Source organism: Peromyscus maniculatus, chromosome 19 (genome assembly GCF_049852395.1).
Source record: "Peromyscus maniculatus bairdii isolate BWxNUB_F1_BW_parent chromosome 19, HU_Pman_BW_mat_3.1, whole genome shotgun sequence".
In the NCBI taxonomy this organism is placed as follows: domain Eukaryota; kingdom Metazoa; phylum Chordata; class Mammalia; order Rodentia; family Cricetidae; genus Peromyscus; species Peromyscus maniculatus.
Window position 1 is genome coordinate 12196375 of NC_134870.1, and position 23327 is coordinate 12219701.

General features: G+C 39.5%; 1 protein-coding gene across 1 annotated transcript in view; it reads right to left on the reverse strand.

The window, feature by feature from the left end:
• Positions 1-23327, reverse strand: part of Ccdc178 (coiled-coil domain containing 178) — a 348053-nt gene that overhangs the window by 92515 nt on the left and 232211 nt on the right. The window lies entirely within an intron of this gene.

Below are 23327 nucleotides of genomic sequence, written 5' to 3' on the forward strand. Positions count from 1 at the left end.
AGTGCTGATTGATAAAGTGATTTATTTTTAAATGTGTCATGATGGGTCCATCCTATTTTCAAATAAATATAGAATAATTGCTATAAAGAGCACCCTTATCTCAAACTGTGTAATTTACAAATGATCTCCCAACAATGACTAAGTTCACATTCTGTGATGACTACTGTGTGTTTCCTTGATATCCAAGGTAAATGAGTATGATTATATTTAAAGTGGATGCTGTGGGTATTTGGAAATTTCTAGATTCTTTTCTTCATCTTGATTGTCCTACATATCTTCCAAATCCAGTGACATTCATTTTGGAATACCCATTCTCAGCCCAAAAGTATTGCTAACATATAGTACATAAATTTCCAGACAGAGAGATGGATAGGTGGGAAGAAACAACCATGATTAAAAGATAATGCATATGAGGACACAAGGTTTAGGAATCATGTGTACCATTCCTTGTAAAGGTTATATAGTACTCCACTATGTGCCAGGTCTATTGTGTTTATATAATTCCATATAAGTGTATATTGAATTTGCTGACCTTTACCTCTTTATAAACAATATTATAACCAACATCATTATATCCTACACCTTGTAGACTTTTCCAGATTGTTTCCTTACAAATTCCTAGACGTGCAAATTCTGTCTCGGTGAGTAGGCATGCACATTTTGTTAGATATCCTGCTGGGAACAATCACATAGTAACTGCAAAAAAATATTTGCCGGGCACTTCTCTGGGTGCTAGAGTAATGGTTATGACTAAGTAGTATTTCCCTTCCAATTGCACTTACATTTAGTTGGCAGAAATAGACCATGAACAAATGAAAATAAGCTAAAATTTCAGTTTTTATATTAAAGAAAATCAAATCAAGTGACATGATAGTAGGTAGACAAAAGAAAGATTCATATAAGGGTCTCTGGTGAGCTGTTCTGAGGAAGCAACTTTAAATTTACAGTTAAATGGTAAAAAGCCAACAGGGAGAAATCTGGGAGGGGGGATATCCCCCTGGAATAATATGACCATTTACGGTCCCCATATCAAGAATGAGTGTGGTCAAGCATCTAAGAATACCTCATGGATAGAACAGAGTGAGGCAAGGAGGAAGTATGTGCAAGGGAAGAGACGAGAATACATAGTCCATGTGGCCATTGCAGAAAATAAAGTTCAATTCTGAACATGGTTGTGAATTCCCACCATCTGTGATTTTTCACTTTAACTATAATCTGCATACAACAAAAAGAAACTATTGAGTTATCTTGGTGTATGCCTGCAAACCCCAAACCTGTGAATTTTGGAGTTCTTTACTTAAAATTGCATAAAACTCATACACACCATCCTGGGTACAGGACCTCTACCTCACTTTATCAATATCTAGCACAATGTATATGTCCTGGAAATTAATGTTGCACTGCAGTGTTCAGGTGGAAAACTGAAAGAAAAACGTCCATATGCTCAGTCTATGCAATTATATAAAAATCACTTCTCACATCTTTATGCATATCTTGCCATGCTCATAATTGGCACGGTTCATAGGTGGTACAGCCAGGGAGGACTATTTAATTGTTTTCCTCCCTTGGACACTTCCATGGCACTTTCTAGAACCATGGGAGCTAGATGGCAGGAAAGAGGCTTTCAGGTCAGAAGCAGCTTAAGTCATCTGGGTTGTGTGTTTTGAGAGTATGGTATCTTCAGTAGGAGCTTATCTTCAGCTTCTGAGAGACAACCAAGGCTACACCAATGATCTATATTGTTTTAGGAGTCATTTGGACTACTTTGGCAAAACCATCAAAAATATATGAGGTTTCTTTTGTCTGGTATTTTGGTTTTAGTTAGCCCACATAGCTTACCTTCCTTTAAGATATATATGTAATCTGTATGTGGGGGTGCTTATATGTGTTATATATAACTTAAATATAAATGATGCCTGAGGCATTATCAAATAACCTACCTACTACTTGTCCCTTGTCTCTTGACCTCCCTCCCTTCTCCCTAGTTGGAGCCTCTTCCCACTTCATATCACCTATATCCTTCTATTCTCTCAAAATTCCCCCACCCGTACCTATGGTCACTTTATACTGTCCAGGTTTCTATGGTTACTGCATATTGTATGGCTTACATCTGAGGATTTGGAAGTAGGAGCTACAGATCAGGAACAACATGTGGCATTTGTCTTTCTAGATCTGGGTTCTCCCACTCAATATAATCCTCTCTAGGTCTTTTTTTTTAACCTGCAAATTTAATGATTTCACTTTTCTTTACCACTGAATAGTATTCCATTGTATATATGTACTCCATTTAGCTTTCATTCATCTGTTGAAGGACAATTAGGTTGTTCTCTTTCCTTGCCATTGTGAATGAGTTGGCAAGGAGCATGGCTGAGTAAGTATCAGTGGAGTAGGATGTCAAGTCCTTCAGGCATATGTCAAGGAGCACTATAGCTGGGTCTTGTCTTTATGGCCACAGATAAATGTCCCTACCAGCCCTCATCAAAGAAGTTTCTTTCTTTCTTTTTTAATCTAGTGGATATTATCATGGAAAATCACAACTGAACACAAGGCAGAGATCGATGCACCACAGGGACCCCAGTCATAATGAATACTCTATTTATTTAATAATAAATACAACTCTATGGCTTGGGATCATCACAGAAGAAGGGTTGGAAAGATCATAAGAATACTGGGACATCTGCTGTGAAACAGTATCTCCTAGAAGTGGCTGGCAAACAAGAATGGAGTTTAATAGTGATATCAGTGGAGACATTAATATGGAAGGGGGGAATTTCATGAGGTCTTACTCTTAGATAAAAAGCTATAGGTAACTAACTATTGACTATTGGAAGGTAGAAAATTGCCTGACCCAGGGACAAACCTTTTTATTGACTATCCAATGCATAGAGGTCAACATTGAAGTCATGCTCATATCACCAACAAAAACAGACTCAGCATGTTGAACTCATTTATATTTATGTTTATATGCACACATTAATTACAAATATACAAAAATACAGAGAAAAAGAGGCTATCAGTTTAGGGGGGATGAATGAGAAAGGTTCCAGGGAGGGCAGCTTGGAAAGGCTGGAGGGAAGAAAGAGACAGGGAAGGGACTCAATTCTGTTTCAATTAAAACATTTAAAAAGAGTCAACAAAGAAAGAGAATGACAGACCAGTTTCACTCATGAACAATGATGCAAAATACTCAATAAAATACTGACAAACTGAACCCAAGAACAGATTAAAAAAAAGATCATCCACCATGATCATGTAGGCTTCACCCCAGAGATGCAGGGATGGTACAACATATGAAAATTTGTCAATGTAATCCGCCATATAAACAAACTGAAAGAAAAAAAAAAGATCATCTCATTAGGTGCTGAAAAAATCCTGTGACAAAATCTGATACCCCTTCACGATAAAAGTCTTGGGGAGATCAGGAGTAAAAGGGACAAACTTAAACATAATAAAGGCAATTTACAGCAAGCCTATAAGTCAACATAAAATTTAGTGAAAACTCAAAGCAATTCCACTAAAATCAAGAACAAGACAAGGCTGCCAGTAGGAAAAAGGGACTGGCTAAGGAAACTCAGTGAGATCAGAGTTATCTCTGCCCCTGGCCAACCGACCTGTGAAACCAACCAATCACAGAGCAGGACAATAGAATCCTGGCCCTGGAGCCCAGAACCAGGGAAAGAAACACAGCCTGGGTTTGGGGTCTGAGCCAGAGAAATGAACACTTTATCCCCCAACCCAGAACCAAGGAACTATGCCCTGAAACTAGTGCCAAAGGAACACTCTTGGTCCCTAGAATCAGAGTCAGCGAAAGAAATGTGCCCTGGTCTTAACTTAGAGTTAGTATCAAAAAGCCAAGAAAGGCCAGTGAGAGAAACACAGTTTGACTCTGAAATCAGGGACATCTCTGCCCCTAGACCACTAAACTGACCAATCCCTGGGCAGAAAAACACTAACCAATCCCTGGTTGACTCTACCCCAAGTTATCCTATATAAACCACCCTGCCTGATCAGTTGTGGGCTGTTCTCTCCACGCTGGTAGAGGCAGCTACTCTACTGGACCCCTTCCCAAATACATCTCTTTCTCAAAAGAATTTTGGGTGTGAAGGTCTTCATTCACTGGCACAGAGAAGAAACTTGCTGAGATACCCCTTAGTGGACAGAGCAAAGTGGGGCTGAACAGAAGACCCTTGCTGAGATGTCTCTCAGTGGACAGAGCAAGGGGGAGCTGAAAAAGTAACAACAGTTTTCTCCAGAGCAGGAGAAGATTGCTGCATTTCTGCAGGGTTTCTCCTTTTGCAGAGTAAAACAAAAGAAGCAACATCTTAGGCTGGAGAAGAAGCAGAGCTATGCTAGGAAGCCCCCTTAAGTGGGGGCTGAGCAAAGTTCAGCTGTATCGGCTCTCCAGGAGAGGAGCAGGATTGCTATAACCTTCAGGGAAACCATCCTGAATACAGCCTGACTTCTGAACAGTCAGAATACCCTTCCCCGCTGAGCTGTCCTAGCAGCTCCAGGCCTGAATCTCCCAAGCAGTCAGAATACCTTCCTTTTCAGGGCTGAGCTGTCTCATCTCAGCTCCAGCCATCAGCATTGTCTTAGCAGCTCAAGGTGTTGCCTGACTTCCCAAGTAGTCAGGATACCTTTCCCCAGAGTTGCAAAACTTACACTGCCCACTCTCCCTGTATCTGTTCAATAGAATACTTGAAGTTCTAGCTAGAACAATGAGACAACAAAAGGAGATCAAGGGGATACAAGTTAGAAAGGAAGAAATCAAATTTTCACTATTTGCAGATATATGATATATGCACAAGTACCCCCAAAATTCTACCAGGGAACTTCTAACTGGTAAACACCTTTAGCGAAGATGATAGATACAATATCAAATAAAAAAATTTCAGTAGTCCTCCTATATACAAATGATAAATGGGCAGAGAAAGAAATCCAGGAAATACCTTCAGAATAGCCACAAATGATACATAATATCTTGGGGGTAATTTTAAGCTAGCAAGTGAAAGACCTATATGACAAGAACTTAATGTCTTTGAAGAAAGAAACTGAAGAAAATATCAGAAGATGGAAATATTTCCTAGGATCATGGAATGGCAGGATTAACATAGTAAAAATGGCAGTCTTATCATAAGTAATCTACAGTTTCAACTCAATCCCCATCAAAATTCCAATGCAGTTCTTTACAGACTTTGAAAGAACAATATTCAACTCCATAAAGGAAAAAAACCCCAGGATATGTAAAACAATCCTTTACAATAAAACAAACAAACAAACAAACAAACAAACAAACAAACAAAAAACTCTGGAGGTATCGCCATCCCTAATTTCAAGCTGTACAACCAAGGTATAATAATAAAAACCACATAGTATTGGCATAAGAAGACAGGTTGATCAATGGAATCAAATTGAAAACCCAGACATAAATTGACACACCTATGGACATCTAAGTTTGATAAAGAACCCAGAATTATACAGTGGAAAAAAGAAAGCATATTCAACAAATAGTGCTGATCTAACTGGATGTCAGCATGTAGAAGAATGCAAATATATCTGTATCATCTTGCAAAAATCTCTAAGTCCAGGTGGATCAAAGACCTCAACATAAAGCTAGTTACACTGAACCAAACAGAAGAGAAAGTGGGGAATAGTCTTGAATGCACAGACACAGGAGACAGCTTCCTGAATGAACACCAATAACACAGGCACCCAAAGAAGGGCTGATTTCATATATATATATATATATATATATATATATATATATATATATATATGCCAAGAAACTAGACGTCAACAAACCAAATAATCCAATTAAAAATATGGTGCAGCTCTGAACAGAGAATTCTCAGCAGAAGAGTCTCAAATGGATAAGAAATACTTATGGATAAAGAAATGTTCAACATCCTTAGCCACCAGGGAAATGCAAATCAAAACAACTTTGAGATTGCATCTTATACTGGTCAGAATGGTTAAGATCAAAAACAAAAGTCACAGTCATGCTAGTGAGGATGTGGAGCAAGGGGAACACTCCTTCACTGCTGGTGGGCCTGCAAACTTGTACAGCTACTTTGGAAATCAAATATTGTGGTTTCTCAGGAAACTGGGAATCAATCTACTGCAAAACCCAACTATACCATTCCTGGGCATATACCCAAAGGATGTTTCATTCTACCACAAGGACACTTGCTCAACTGTGTTCATAGCAGCTTCATTCATAATAGCAAGAAACTAGAAACAAACTAGATGCTCCTTGACTGAAGAAAATGAGATACATTTACACAACAGGGAGCTATTCCACCGTTAAAGAATAACATTATGAAATTTGCAGGAAAAAAAAATGAAATAGAACTACAAAAAAATCATCCTTAGTGAGTTAACCCAGACCTGAGAAAGAGAAACATGGCATGTATTCACTTATAAATAGATATTACCTGTGAAATAAAGGATAATCATGCTACAACCCACGGACCCAGAGAGGCTAAGTAACAAGGAAAGCTCATGGTGGGACACATGAATCTCCTTCTCTCTGGGAAGGGGAAATAGAATAGATATTGTAGGTGGACTGGAAGTGGGTGCGGGCAGGACCTGGAGTGATTGGTTGTCGGGGAAGATAGAGGGAGAGAGTACTGAGAGAGACAACTGGAATTGGGAGGCATCTAAGAGACAAAGTAGAAATCTTGTGCAATGGAAACTCCTAGGAATCTCCGAGGGTGACCCTAACTAAAACTCCTAAGAATGGGTGACATGGAACCTGACCTGGCTATCTCCTGTAACCAGGCATGACTTCTATTGGTGGTACTGGACCATCAACCCAGCCACAAAACCTTTAACTTACACATTGTCCTGCCTGCAAGAATTGCTGGGGTAAATGTGGCACAGAAATTGTGAGAGTGGCCAACCAATGATTGGTCCAGTTTGAGACCAATGCAATAAAAGGAACCCCACTCGTGACACTTCCTGGAGGGGCAGGAACCAGTAGCTGGATAGCCCAGAGACCCAGGATAGAACCAAACATGACTTGCAAAAAACAAAACAAAACAAACAAACAAACAAAAACCAAACAAAAAAAGGCAAGAAATGATTCCTGATGACATTCTGCTATACCCATAGATGAAAGCCTAGCATCATACTCATCAGAGAGGCCTCATCTAGCAACTAATGGAAACAGATGCAGAGACCCACAGCTAAACATTAACAGAGTTCTAGGAATCCCGTGGAAGAGGTGAAGGAGAGATTGTAGGAGTCAGAAGGATCAAGGAAACCACAAGAAAACCCACAGAATCAACTAACTTGGGCTCATAGAGGCTCACAGAGATTGAATAGACAGACAATCAGGGAGCCTGAATGGGTCTCACCTAGGCCTTCTGCAAATGTTATGGTTGTACAGCTTGCTTTTCTGGTGGGACTCTGACTCTCTTGCCTGCTTTTGGGACCCTTTTCCTCCTACTGTGTTGACTGGTCCAGCCGTAATATGAGGGGAGGTGCCTAGTCTTATTGCAATTTGATATTCCATGTTTGGTTAATATTCCTGGGTGGTCTGCCCTTTTCTTAAAGGAATCAGAGAAGGAGTTAATGAGAAGAGATGGGAATTGGGGGGAGGGGCTGGGAGGGGAGGAGGGAGGAGAAATTGAGATTGGGCCATAATATATGAGAAAATAAAAAAAACCCTTCGATCTGGCCCAGAGCTCCCATCCGGACCAGAGGTGAGAGTCTGGGGTCATACCCAGGGAGGCCTGCCCCTAGGTCCCATTTCTGGGTACCAGCCATTCCTGGGGAAGACCCACCCAACTTGGCCCCAGTTGCCGGCCATTGGGCAGGGCTCCGGTGAGAAGGTTCCCCTTCTCCAAGACCCCCCAGCAGACCCTGCAATCTATATGCCCTGCCCTTACACCCATCCCCCCAAGACCCCTGCCACTTCCTGAGACTTAGTGACCAGCCTCCAGCTCCCATCTGGCCCAGAGAGCTTCCATCCAGCCCAGAGAGCTCCCATCTTATCCAGAGAGCTCTCATCTGGCCCAGAGAGCTCTCATCAGGCCCAGAGAACTTCCATCTAGCCCAGAGAGCTCCCACCCAGCCCAGAGAAAGAAAGAGCTCTCATTGGACAAAGAGCTGTCATTGGACCAAGAGTAAACTCAGGAGACAGGGAATCTGCAAGCCCTGATTAGACCAAGAGTGGCTTTCTGAGAAGCAGAATCCGCCACCTCTCACTGGACCAAGAAAGGCTTCCTGAAATGCCGAATCTGTCAGCTCTGACTGGACCAAGAGCGAGTCCACGAGGAGATGGGCAGACATCAAGGCAGAAGCACATACAACAACATAAAGAGCAATACAGCATCACCAGAACCTAGCCCTACTCCAACAGCAAGACCTGAACATCACAAAGTGGAATAACCCACCCCCAAAACATTTAAATAATAATAAAATAATGAATATTCATAAAACATTTAAATAATAATAAAATAATTTAAAACAGTTAAATAATAATAAAAATAAATACTGAAATAGAAGCCACATCTTCTGGCATGTAACCAACATGCCTCTAATAGAGAAGGAATTTAGGGAAGTGGTTGCCTCTGTGCCTCCCTGTGTTTGCTGTCATATTTTAGTGATTGTTTAGCAACAGTGGGTTTTTAAAAATCAGTGCTGACTATATCTCTCCATTATTTCCCTCAAATCCCACCATGTTTGGCAGAAATTTTAAGTGTGTGATATATAGGTCAGCAATCTATACCTAAGGCATTGATTACTGTAATACGTGTGTACAATCTGTTTCAGGAAACTTTGATCCACTGTTTTGGCTAATCCAGTCAGCTATTGTGTGTGCATGGCAACTAACCCTGGTCAGCCTGCACCCCTCCTAGAACCCTGAGCCCAGTATCCCCACTGTGCCTTCCCACAGAAAGCTTGGCCCTTTGTTGTATGGGCTCCTCTTTCCCTCTTGTCTCCTCCCTGCTCTTCTAAGAAAGCATAACTTAAATCTTTAACATCTGTAGCAATCCCTATAGGACTAAGGTAGTCTCCTTTGGCAAATACTCCTGCAGTCTGAGGAACTGTAAGCTTGTTTGGTAGAAAAAGGTGTTTTTCTGCTTGGACCTCTGGACATTGATCAGAATCACTTCCTGTTTTACTCTCATAGGTCCACTTTAGAAATGATTTATTTCATCATGTGAGCCTAATTACCTATTCATATCCATGCTTGAAATCATAGGTATAGCAATCTTTATAATTGGAATAATTTTACATTTAAAGAGAGGCAGTAATACACCCTATATAGATAATTGGCTGGATTTAAGAGAACCTGTAGAAGAATAGGGCTAGCGTCCAAAAGGCCAGGTTTGCACCTGCGTACTGGCTCCTGCTTACAATCAGAGCCGGTCTTTAAGGTCTAACTTGGTGCCTGTTTTGGGCTAAACTCTATCACTTTCTACCCACATTCATATACTTGAGCATCATTCTAGTAACTCAGAATGCCATTCTTCTTGGAGACAGTGTCTTTGTAGAAGTTTTAAAGTTTTTTTTTTAAATGAAGCTATTGGCATAAGATTTAATTTAGTATAATGGGCATTTTGATTAGAAGAGAAGCTTTTGGGTCTAGTGATCTAACTCAGTCTGATGATCTGAATCGGATTCCTGGAGAAGGAGAAGGAGAAAACTGACTACCACAAGTTTTACACACACACACACACACACACACACACACACACACACACACACACTAAATGAAAAAGAAAAGGAAGACAAAATATGTATATATAAGATATTTGATGACATAGAAACATTTTGCCTAAGTTTTGCATTTCTGGATTTTCAAACATATTCATCTGTATTTATTGCTTATTCAAATTTTTTATCAAGTAAGGAATAACTTGACTGGAAGCAAATTAATTTGTTTCTCAAAAATCAACCAGCACTTACATTGGTAGTGGAAATATCTACCAGCCAAGGTGATGGACTAGAATTGACTACAACCCCAATGACACCTTGATTTCAGATGTCTAACTGCTGGAACAGTGAGATTGTAACTTTCTATTACTTAAAATGCTCAGTATTGGGGCTGTTACTACAGCTCTAGCAAACTAATACAGATATTAATGATGGTGAATACTGATCATCAACTTGAGAAGATTTAGACTCACCATGGAATCAAACCTCATGGCATGTCAGTGAAGGAGGTTCTAGACAAGTTTAGAGTTGGGAAGGCCCACCATAACTGTGGAGGGCACCATTCTTAAAGCTGGGGTCCTGGAATCCCTAAGATAAAGGAAGTGGGCCGAGCACCAGCATTCATCACTTTTGATTCCTAGCTGCGGACAGGACAGTGTGCACCCCTACTGCCATGCTTTCTCCACCATGGTGGACTGGACCTCAAAGAAGAGCTACAATAAACCAGTTCTTCCTGAGGCTGCATTTGTCAGAATTCTGTCACAGCAGCGAAGAAAGTATATAATATAGCATCCTACTTTAGAAAGAGTAAAAAGAGAAAATTCACAGATATTTCATAGGTGTTTTTATGAGTGAGGTGAATAAGAGTGACTTAAGTCTATGATAAGGGTGATGGTTCCATTTGTAATTAACCTAACATTTATGATACAGTGCATTCAGTGCTCTGTGCCTTGCCTAGCATGGTGACTACCACATAGCTAATATTAGCCACATTTGGTTATTTTCTCACATCTATTACAATAAAGAGACATGAAATGAAAATGCATAGCAATAAATAGAGAGACCTGCAAATGTAGGAATTAAGAAAGCAACTATTTCACCAAAGAGAGAGGACAGAGACACTGCAAGGGTGGAAGGGAAATTTTGACTAAGTGTTCTGTCATCAGACAGCAGCCACGAGACAGAGTGGTATAAGAGGCCCCCAGGAGGCAATGCCTTGGGGGAGCTCAGGACAGTATTTGTAGATTTATTTGGTGGACACTGTCACAAGATATCTAAAGTTTTGGTTTTAATTCTCATGTGAACCTATGGCATATTTGTGCTATGACTGTTTTAGCAATAATAGTAATAACAGTTATCATGAAGCCACTCATAACGTTCTGCGGACTGTTTTTATTTCCTTTTTGTTTTGCTTTCTGAGTTACTGACACATTATTGCCTCAAACATATGTAGGGTCAATCCATGCTGGATGGTTATTAGAAACCATGATAACAAAAGTCATTACACTGCAGTTCAGTTTTGACAGTAAAATTTCAGCAACATTATCACAAATCCTCATGCATTAGTGCAATGATCCTTACTACAGTTTCATATTAGAATCAAGAGACTGCTGTAGCATGCTTCATACAGAGTCAGGAAAGCCAAATTCTTTGCTGCTTTTACTGATAAAAGCCCTGCCCCTTCTCTGTGTACACCCTGCAAACGCTGGCTTTGATTTACTTTACCCTAGTAACTGTGAGGATAGTATGTATGCCTCCTAAAAAATTTCTTTGAAAGTCCACAAGAATTATGGAATCCAGGAATGAATGGAATAATCTAAAAGTCATTTTATAGGATATGATTTTAAAATTCTAAATGCTATATTCACTGTATTACTACATTTCATTTATTCAAATGAAGTGTTAGATAATGACTGTCATTCTACCTGATTATCTATCATCTATCAACTATGTGTCATCTATCATCTATCTATCTATCTATCTATCTATCTATCTATCTATCTATCTATCTTCTATTATCCATTCATCTATCTGTCATCTATAATCTATCTTTCAATTAGTGTTTATTCTGAAGAGATAGCATGAGAGTTTGGATTTAATAGGTTACATATTCAAAATCACTCTGATAGGAAATCTGTGACAGAAATCCTCCAGCTGAAAAATAAAAGTATTTCTAATATCTCCAAATATAATATTTTATAAGACCTATCTGTGACCAGAAGGTTTCTCTAGTCCTGCCTGGCCCTATGGTCAGGATGAATCTCTCCCTCCTGTGTCCTACAGCCACTTGATCCCAAGTGAACACATAGAGGCTTATATCATTTACAAACCATATGGCCTATGAGATCTTAAATTAAGCCATTTCTATTAGTCTATGCATTGCCATGTGGCTTTGTGGCTCACCAGTGGTTTTACATCTTGCTTCTCCTGGTGTGGCTCTCAGCATCTCTCCTTCGTCTTCCTGTCTCTCTTTTCAATTTCCCACCTAGCTATAACCCGAATTGGCTTAGGCCAAACAGCTGTATTTGTCAACCAATCAGAGCAACGCACATTCACAGCATACAGAAAGACATCCCACAGCACCTATCAACACATTTAAATGGTAAGATCACACAATTTGATTGCCTGAATATTTTACATAAGGCTAACTTATACACAGTATGCTTAAAAGCAACAAAAATATTATCAACTAGTGCCAATCAGATGAGTTTTAGACCCTCCAGAAAAAGTTACTGTCTTCTTCAATGAGAGACACTTATACCAAAAAACCCAAACAAACAAACAAACAAAACAAAAAAACCACACAGAACGTCAGTAACTAAATACTCCATTATTTATGTAAAATACATTTTTTTTTCTGGAAATTCAGAGACAGATGAAAATCTTACTCAATGAAATAAAATTAAAGTTATTGTGGAGATGTACTATTAGGACTGCTCATGAGGTAAGAATCTTTTTCTTTTTTCATTGAAAATAGATTCTTCTCTCCCACAATATATTCAGACCCCAATTTTTCCTCTCTGGACTCTTCCTAGCTCTCCCCTACCTCCACTCTCCCCCTGATCCACTCCTCCTCTATGTCCCTTCAGAAAAGAGAAGGCCTCCAAGAGACAGCAACCAAACACAGCAACACAGGTTACTTAAATAATTATCCTGAATAATAATAATAATAATAATAATAATAATAATAATAATAATCCTGGTGTGCTGTACGATGGGTGTGCTTACATTTGAAATCATCTGTGAATGTGCAGACAGAATAAGTCACCTGAAAGTGAACTTAGATCTCATGTCCAGAGGAGATAGAACATTTTTTGGCTACATCTCTTGGTCATCACATTGTTTATTGCTAGTAATAAATGTTTATGTCAATGCACTAACCTGTCATCTTTAAGCCACTCTTGCTTGTCAGAAGTGGCAATGTTTCACTGTTTTGGGATTTCATGAATTTTTCCTTATACCAGGTAATCAAGTTTCTTCTCCTAATGATTTCATTAGCCTAGTATGGATTACCTCACACCAGTACTAAGATGATGATCTTGAAACCAGTTTTGAGTGTCTTTCTCTATACGTATCTACATATTTGCAATGTTAAGCTCTGTAGGAAGAATACCAGATTTAAAAATGTTTAGCATATGGCCACTCTTTTTCCACAGTGCTATGTATTTTAATGAATGATTAAATTGTGAGATAGGGCTCTATAGATGTGAGGGAGAGATGATCACAAGAGCAACCGTAAATCGTGTTGGGTAAGAGTGAGTTGAAATCCCACCTCTCACTGAAGATGTATACGATGAACATTTTACTTACTGAATGGTAACTTTTTAAAATTACATTTTAATTTCTTTATCGTGTGTGTGTATGTGTTGACATACAAGAATGTGCATTAGAGTATGCAAGTGAAGAACACAGCACAGCTTGCGGGAGTAAGTTCTCTCCACTAAGCATGTATGGATTCCTCCTCATCTATCTCCTGGTGATACTCTAGACTTCTAGGGCTCCATGGATACTATACATGACGCCTGTTTCTTCCTTGTTAAGTGTACATTGCAGCAGAGTTTCCCGGGTGTAAAATCTGTGACTGAAGCAAACATTGACTCTGAGTTCTCTGTACAAGAGATGTTCGTGAAAATGAGCAGAACACCAGCTGGCTGTACCGGTCTCAGTCACTGCAGCAGTATGCTGAGCCCTGAGCAGAGCTCTTCAGACAGGAGGGAGACAATAGGGGTTTAACTGATGTTTGGGGGACAATGGTCACACCTGAAGAACAAATGTGGAAGTGTGTGACCCAAGAAAAAGGTCAAAGTGTGTGTGTGTGTGTGTGTGTGTGTGTGCGCGCGCGCATGCGTGCGCGCGCCTATGTTCTGAGAAACAGACGGAGACAGAGGCCCCGGCAGAGGTTTTGATTGATTGTTTTAGGAAAAAAAAAAACTACTGAAAGTGTTACAGTTTTCCTTTGGAAGAAATGGATCTCCGTCTCTAGTGAAACATGCACCCAGAAAGCATCTGGCCAAACAACTTTTTATATTCCCAAGAGAGGGGTGACATAAAACTGTATCTGATGATTGTCAAGAGGCAGAAGAAAGTAGTGAAATCTTCAGAGGATACAATGTTATCTAGAATTAAAGATGGAGATCTGTCTATTCAAATCTGGCCATGTAGATAAATAGCAAAAATTTGTGTTTTCTTCCTCAGTGGGATGAAGAGAGGCAGCTGAAGAACTCGGACTCTGCTGCAGCTGAGAAGGGATTCAGTATAGCTCAACATGGAAGCAGAGATGAGGTGGTCTGTTCTGAAGCACGCAGTATGTCTTTGCCAGTATGACGGTTAACTGATGAATGCTGTTTGTATTTGGTCCCTCAGAGACCATTTCCACTGATCTCAGATTTGGCTCCTTATTTCCACATCATTTAAAAGTGATGTTTTTATCTAAAGACTGCCAAGTTAGCAATGCTCATTAAATAAATAAAAATCCGATCACATTGCTACCTACAGTTTGCTGGCTATAACACTTAAAACAAGTTACAACTGTGTCCTAAATATTCCTTGTTTCTTACCCTGCCCCTTTCCAAGATATCTTACCCGTAAAATTATTATATAAGGAATGGGAAGTTTCCTAAGGATGCTCCTAGTTGATAAGACTAAAAAATATAATTATGAAGCTGACCCTCGGTCCTTTGGAAATTAAAAGACTTCTAATGAAGTAGGTGTTTCTCTGTCCTAAAAGTGGTCGCTGAAAAGGGGGAATCAAAAAGACAAAATCACAGCAACAATTAGTGATCAATAAGCCTTTCAGCAACATAACACAGACTTGAGATTAATGGGGCTTTTGTATGGTTTATGATGAGATGTACACGGTGTGGTTATGCAATAGCAAAGAAGCTATTCTACCATTGTGAAGTAGGTTGGATGGCACACAGACTTGAGTTGTATCTCACTCAGTCCATCCCCCTCTACATTTGTGACCTTAAAAGAGACAGCCTCAGTTTTGAGTCCTACATAGGGCACGACGACAATAATAACAGAAATGAATCTAGGATTAGGGGGCATTAAAAAGATAATGCTTGCCAAATGCATAGTATATAGTCTCACTGCCCTCCATATACACATATATGTATATGGATGGAAATATATATGTGTATATATATAGCTTACATATTTTTATATATACATATATACTTACACATGCATACACATATACATATCTATGTGTGTACAAATGTACATACAAACACACATATATGGAAAGTATTTCCCAGAGATGCCTGTTAGGTGATAGCTTTTATTTCCTTCATTTACAAACACTGGGATTTTCTGCAGAGAAGGGTTAAAACTTTATGAGGGATTTCTGAAAGAGTTAAAAATATTTTAAAAACCAGTTTTGGAAGCAATCTTGTTGTCAGCCAAAAAATCACAGCACTATCTGTATGACAGTTTAACATACCTTTCTTTGTGGACTAAAGAATTTCAGATGCCACTTGAAACACAGGCATATAGTTTCCTGGAAATATTAATGCAGTTTTAAAAAGAAAGCACAAAGATGTAGCTGAAATCTACCTGGAAAAGTGATAAAAATACAGTTTCACATAGAAACAAAATCTGTTTTTTTTTTTCAGATTTATTTTTCTTAATTTATGTCTAGTGTTAGCTTTAATTTTGACATCTGAGAAGTTTTATATTGGATTTGATTCTATCGTTACCCATGAATGGGGCAAATAAGAATTTTGCATAATTGCTTTTGCCTCTTTCTGAGGTTTAAAGGGGAAAAGACCCATCATTAAAAATTTCAAAAGCCCTGGGGTATCGAGAAACATATCCAAATAAACAGATATAATATCACCACTGAGAGCAGTGCTACAGCGCTCCAACATTTGAAATGTCTCTGTGCAAAATTATGATAAGGAAGGGAACATTATCTTTAATTTGATTTACTCTTCCACCAGGCTTTGCTACATTTGGTCTACAAGCACAAAGATGTATAAAAATATTCAATTTTTGTAGGAACAATAATATCCCTTAAGAATCATAATTATTAAAATAAAATTGCTTATCACGACAAAAACAATTCAGGTTCAGAGTGAAGGAAGCTCATCAGAAAACAGAATAAGTTTGCACAAAATTCATAGGGCTATTGCTTTCCTGTACCCCAAACTAGGCCGAGTAGAGGACTAAACCCCATGTACACTGGAAAGGCTGTGATAGCAAAGAAATGGACTAAAATATTAAAGGGTTGTCTTGTTTCTGACGGCCAAATTCCACCCTGTGTGTGGCGCATTAGGCGCTAATGACATACGATTTCTCACTGACAGATTAACAGCATCAATATGGCCTCTCTGTCCATCGCAGCAAATTGATCCTACACGACACTGACAAGGGCAGCCTGCACTTAATGACCTCCATGGCTGAAGGATGGGAATGAAAAATGGCTGAAAGTACAAATAAATCTTCAAAGTTTCCTGAAACAGGTGTGCTGAAAGTGATCCGTTGGAGGGATCACAAACAGAAAACAATGCCCAGCAGTGACCCCTGCCTGCCCGTTCTTATCACAGTCCGGCTCCTCGTACCCTGTATCAAGAGCTGCTTTAATCTGATCAAAGAGACAAAGAGAATGTCCTCACTATAAAAACAGGATACTAGTTGTCTTAGGGGTTCTGTTGCTGTGATAAAACAACACGAAAGAAGGCAACATGGGGAGAAGTGTTCATTTCTTCTTAGTGTTAAGGTCCATCATCCAGGGAAGTCTCAGAGCAAGAACTCAAGCAAGGCAGGAGCCTGGAGGCAAGAACCGAAGCAGAGGCCATGGAGGAGTACTGCTTTCTGGCCTTATCCTTATGGCTTGCTCAGCCTACTTTTATTTTTATAGCACAAAGGGCCACTGTTCAAAGGGTGGCACCACCCAAAGTAATTTGGTCTGTCTCATATCAGTCATTAATTTAAAAAATTCACCACAGGCTTGCCCACAGGTCAATCTTGTGGAGACATTTTTCAGGCGACTCTAGCTTGTGTCAACTTGGCATAAAACTAGCCAGCACACACTAATGTTACCTATATCACCAATCAATGTCTAAGTGCCCATACATTTTTTGTTTGCCCCTTGATTAAGGAAAGACAAATGATATTAAACTATTGTTTTCTTCCTCCCAGGGACTAGCAACACATCTGACCTTGACCTAAATAGCAATGCAAAAATGCATGAAAAGATTGAAAAATACTCTATCTACACATAGAGATACTTCTTGTTCTGAACTATGTTTTGAGAACACTAAGATATAGTCAGATGGTTGTGTTTTCAAATATTTTCCAAACACACTCATTTCTTTATCTGCAACCATCAGCAACTATTTCAATACAAATTTGTAAAGGAGCATCCTTCTAACTAGGACCCTTGAAAAGAGGGTCTTCTAAAAAACATTCTTCTAAAGAGTATCTTTTAAAGAGCATATTTCTAAAGATATCCTTCAAAAGAAGAACATCAAAGACCTCAACATAAAACCAGATGCACTGAATCTGATAGAAGAAACACAGCCTTAAAATTATTGGCACAGGAGACAAATTCCTTAATAGAACACCAATAGCACTGGCACTAAGATCCACAATTAACAAATGGGACCCCATGAAACTGAAATCCGTCTGTAAGGCAAAGGACACCATCAATTGGACAAAGCTGCAGTCTTCAGAATGGAAAAAGATTTTTACCAACTCCATATCCAATAGAGGTCCACTATCCAAAACATATAAAGAACTCAAGAAACTAGATACCAAAAAACCAAATACTCCAATTAAAAGTGGAATGCAGATCTAAACAGAATTCTCAATAGAGGAATCACAAATACGTGAGAAACACTTAAAGAAATGTTCAATATCCTTAACCACCAGAGAAATGCAAATCAAAACTACTTTGAGATTCCATCTTATACCTGTCAGAATGGCTAAGATAAAAAACACAAGTGACATGTTGCTCATGCTGGTGAGGATGTCAAGCAAGGGGAACTCTCCTCCATTGCTGGTGGGAATGAAAACTTGCATAGCCATTATGGATATCAATATGGTGGTTCCTCATAAAACTGGGAATCAATCTACCTCGAGATCCAGCTAGATCCAGCTATATCACTCTTGGGCATATACCCAAAGGATGCTTCATCTTACCACAAGGATACTTGCTCAACTATATTCAGTTCAACTATATGCATAATAGCCAGAAACTGGAAGCAAAGTAGATGTCCCTCAACTGAAGAATGGATAAAGAAAACGTGGCACATTTTATTTACACAATGGAGTATTACTCACCTGTTAAAAATGATGCCATGAAATTTGCAGAAAAATGTGTGCAACTAGAAAATATCATTCTGAGTAAGGTAAGCCAGACCCAGGAAGACAAATATGGCATGTATTCACTATAAGTGGATATTGGCTGTCAAGTAAATGATAATCAAGCTATAATCCACAGACTCAGAGGGGTTATAAAAATTGGACTCTATGCGGGGAAACATGGACCTCTCTTGGAAGGGAAAATACAATAAATTTTGCAGGTAGACTGGGGGAAAGTGGAAAAAGGAGTGAGAAAGATCAGGTGGGTTGGGGGGCAGGATGGAGGGAGAGAGTTCAAGGTCAGACAGCAGGAATTGGAGAGTATTGGGGGTGGTATATGGAAACCTAGTGCAGTGGAGACTTCCTGGAATATATGAGGGTGACCCTAGTGAGGACTCCTAGTAATGGAGGATACAGAGTCTGAACTAGCCATCTTTCATAGCCAGGCAAGGCTCCCAGTGGTGGGACTGGGTTGCATTTGGTTGAGTTATTGGCTGAAGGGAGTTCCATGGAGATCCCCAAACAACCAAGACTAACACTAGGACAGAGGGCTGCTCTCTGAAAACTGAAAGTGGGGCCCCATTATGAGGAAAACATCCACACAGCTCATTGAACTTAGAGAGGTTGAGCTGGTGCCTGCATGGAGCCTTCACCCTACCTTCTAGTCTCTTTGCCATAAGAAAGTGCTCTGCAGGCTACAGAAAGAGAAACCTGGATGCCAACCCTGCAACAAAACTTTCATCCTACAATCTGTCCTGCCTGACAAATGTGCTGGGACAATGGTGTCACTGAACTTGTGGGCATGGCCAACTAATGTTTAGTTTAGCTTGCGGCCCACACCATGCGAGTGAGCCCACGGCCGACACTGCCAGGAGCCCGAGACTGGATTGCCCAGAGACCTAGGATAGAACCGAACAACACTGGCAAAAATAATCTGGCAAGAAAAAAAAATCAATGAAATGATTACTGATGATATTCTACTATACGTATAGATTGGTACCTTCCTTGTAGTCATCATCAGAGAGGAGGAAAGATTATAGGAGTCAGAGGGTATGGAGGACACCAGGAGAACACGGCCCACAGAATCAACTAAGCAGGGTTCACATGGGCTCACAGAGAATGAAGCAGCAAGCACAGGGCCTGAATGGGTCTGGCCCATATCCTCTGTGTATGCTATGGCTTTTAGTTTGGAGTTTTTGTGGGACTCCTAACAGTGGGAGTGGGTGTATCTCTGACTCTTTCGCCTGTTCTTGGGACTCTTTTCCTCCTACTGGGTTGCCTTGTCCAGCCTCGATATGAGGGCTTCTACTTTGTTCTACTGTATCTTCTTTTGTCCTCTTTGGCTGTTGTCTCTTGGAGGCCTGCTCTTTTCTGCTGAGATGAAGGGGAAGTGGATCTGAGGAGATGAGAGATGCAGGGGAGGGGAGAGCTGGGAACTGCACTTGAAATGTATTGGATGAGAGAAGAATCTATTTTCAATAAAAGAAAAGGAACGAAGGGGCAAATACAAGGCGGGGGAACAAAGCAGAGGATAAGGTGAAAAATCAAAACATGAAACAAGAGTCAGGGACACAGTAGGAGTTGAAGGAATAGGGGTTGGCAGGAGTTTCACTTCTAGTTCAGTTTGACTAGTTCTTTCTAGATTTTACTCATGACTATTGATGCTGGACAACTCTTCAGGTATTTCTTACTGTAAATATATTTAATAGCATAAATGCCAATTACACACTTTTGTTTTTTTTTTTTAATTTAAAAAAGCATCTTTCTAAAGAGGCCCTTCTTAAGAATGTCCTTCGAAAGAACATTATTTTAGTGAGGTTGTGGTGGTTTCAATAGGTACGGGCCCCATAGACTCATGTGTTTGAATGCTTGGCCCATAGAGAGTGGCACTATTAGAATGTTGGAGTGGGTGTGGCCTTATTGGAGTAGGTGTGGCTTATTGGAGTAGGTATGGCCTTGTTGAAGGGAGTGTGTCACTGTGGAAGTGGGCTTTTGTGGTCTCAAATGCTCAAGCTATGCCCAGTGTGGGACACAGTTAGCTTCCTGATACCTGTGAATCAAGATGCAGAACTCCCAGTGTATCTGCCTGCATAGTGCCATGCTTCCTGCCATGACAATAACAGACTAGTAGACATCTGAAACTGTGTGCCAACCCCAACTAAATATTTTCCTTTATAAAAGTTGCCTTGGCCGGGCGGTGGTGGCGCACGCCTTTAATCCCAGCACTCGGGAGGCAGAGGCAGGCGGATCTCTGTGAGTTCAAGGCCAGCCTGGTCTACCAAGTGAGTTCCAGGAAATGCGCAAAGCTACACAGAGAAACCCTGTCTCGAAAAAAAAAACCAAAAAAAAAAAAAAAAAAAAAAGAAGAAAAAAAAAGTTGCCTTGGTCATGGTATTTCTTCACAGCAATAGAAACCCAAATTAAGACAAGAGTCCTCCCAAGGATGTCCTTCAACCATCCCACTAAAGAACATACTTCTTCTTTTTTTTTTTTTTTTCTGAGACAGGGTTTCTCTGTGTAGCCTTGCGCCTTTCCTAGATCTTACTCTGTAGATCAGGCTGGCCTCGAACTCACAGAGGTCCGCCTGGCTCTGCCTCCCGAGTACTGGGATTAAAGGCGTGCACCACCACTGCCCGGCCAGAACATACTTCTAAAGAGGTCTTTTTAAAGATACTGATCCTTTGTCTCAGGATATACAGACGCCTAAACACTCATCTGAGAAACAAGAACATTTGCAAGTAGCACACAGATGAATACAATAATTATAGCTACATACCTTCCTTTTGTTTTACGGATAACTTACTATGATTTTTCTTTTATTTTATTTCTAATATATCTTATGAAGCAAATTTTAATTTATAATTGAGAAGATTGAGAATCAAAAGAGTAAATAACTTACAAAGGATTATTTCAATACTGTCCAATGAAACTTTTACTCCAGACCCAGGCTTAGGACTTCTTCAACATTCTGTAAGAGCATAGAACTGGACTTCTCCATTGCCATTTCATACCACACCCATATGGGTAATTCCAATAAGAGAAAAGACTCATTAACTCTGGTCCTTAAGGCCAGGTCAGTTGTTAAATAATATTTATTCTTTTAAAAAATTTTTTATTTGTTTATTTATTTTTTCTATTATCAGCTTGATACAGTATAAATTCTTTTCCCCCTTTTCTATTTTAATAAAAAGAAAAAGGAAAAAAGTTATAACTAATATAAGAAAAACTAGATACAAAAGTACAATAACTATATACCACATAGACAAGCAATAAATACCTAAAGTGTCTAATCCATTTGTATTTGACAAATTCAGAGAAAATAATTATATTATCTATCCCATTTTGGTAAGTCCAAAATGTACATGATTCACGTTCTATCCTAACTTATATTACTAACAGAACTATCTTATAATGTCTTTCAAATTTATACACTTACACCTCTTTAGTGTTTCTTTTCTGAAATTCTTAACAAAGAAAATTATAACTATCTAATCTTCAAGTATAACTAACTAATCTTCAACTCGCTCAGAGACCCAAGAAGGAAATAATATTACCTAATAAAAAATAAAATCAGGAAGTGCATGCAAGCAGCTTCCAGAAAAAAATGTGAGTTGACAGAAACAGCCAGCTGCCTGGACAGTCACCTGATGTTTCTCCACAGTGTTGGGGCATCATCTTCAGCCTATAGGCTTAGTGTATCTGACAGACTCATTTGTGAAATAGGATGTACACAAGGTCAACAGTTCAACCTCACATTTGTTGAGAGCAGTGCATGTACCAGAAACACATGAATTCCACTAGTGTCATGTCATGATTCAGTATTTTAAATTCTAGAAATTGTTGATGTTTTTGAATTCAGCTGTCTATTCTTAGCTGTGTGTGTATGTGTGTGTGTGTGTGTGTGTGTGTGTGTGTGTGTTCATCTCAGCATCCCATTCTTCTCCACATCACTCTATTAAATGCCAGTCTACCATTTTAGAGGTGTGAGTTTAGTTACTCTTCAAGAATAACTGTTTCAGCTGTTGTTCCACTGCACATCAGAAGCCATCGGCCCACTGCCTGTTCAGCTGCCTTCAAAGAAAAGGGCACTGTACCTTTTGGCTAATATTGGCATTGAAGAAACTGCATATGGAATTAACTTTCACTGTGGCAAAAGTTAGCCATTGAACAACAAAGTATCCTCGAATCGACTGCTGACAAACAGGACAGACAGGACATGAAACAAAGGACTACCGATTCTTGCCAAAACAAGTGTGATTGTAGCTTTAACAAAAGACATCTTCTGAGTCCAGGACAACATGGCACCATCCCTGAAGTGGCCTTTGCAATCCAGAAAAGGTACAGTCCCTTTTCTTCGAAGGCAGTTGAACAGACAATACTTACTCTTTTACTTTTTAAAAATTGAATCCTGAGGCCAAAATTTCAAGGAAATCATCTGATGTTGTCTCTAAGTGTCTGGGGGAGTATGTGAAAAGTGGCTATATTGTGACAATCCTATAGTACAGCTTTTCTCCCCCTTTCGTCTCATGGAAGATCTTTTCTTCTTTTTGATTCAAGTATTTTTCTGTTTACCACAACAGAGGGCTTTACAAATAGGGGTAGAATTTCCTGACATTTCCAGTAATGAGAGAGATGGAGACAGAGATAGAGACAGAGAGACAGAGATTCAGCTGTAACTGCAAATGTCTAAAAGATCTTTATGCTGAGCAAAATAAACAAACAAATAAAAATCTGAATTTGAGGCATATATATCAAAAAGAAGATTTAGAGATCCATCGTACAAAGTCTTGTACAGTTAGAATTAAAACTGTAGGTATACAATACCATAGGTATAACTGCAAACTAAGAAATAA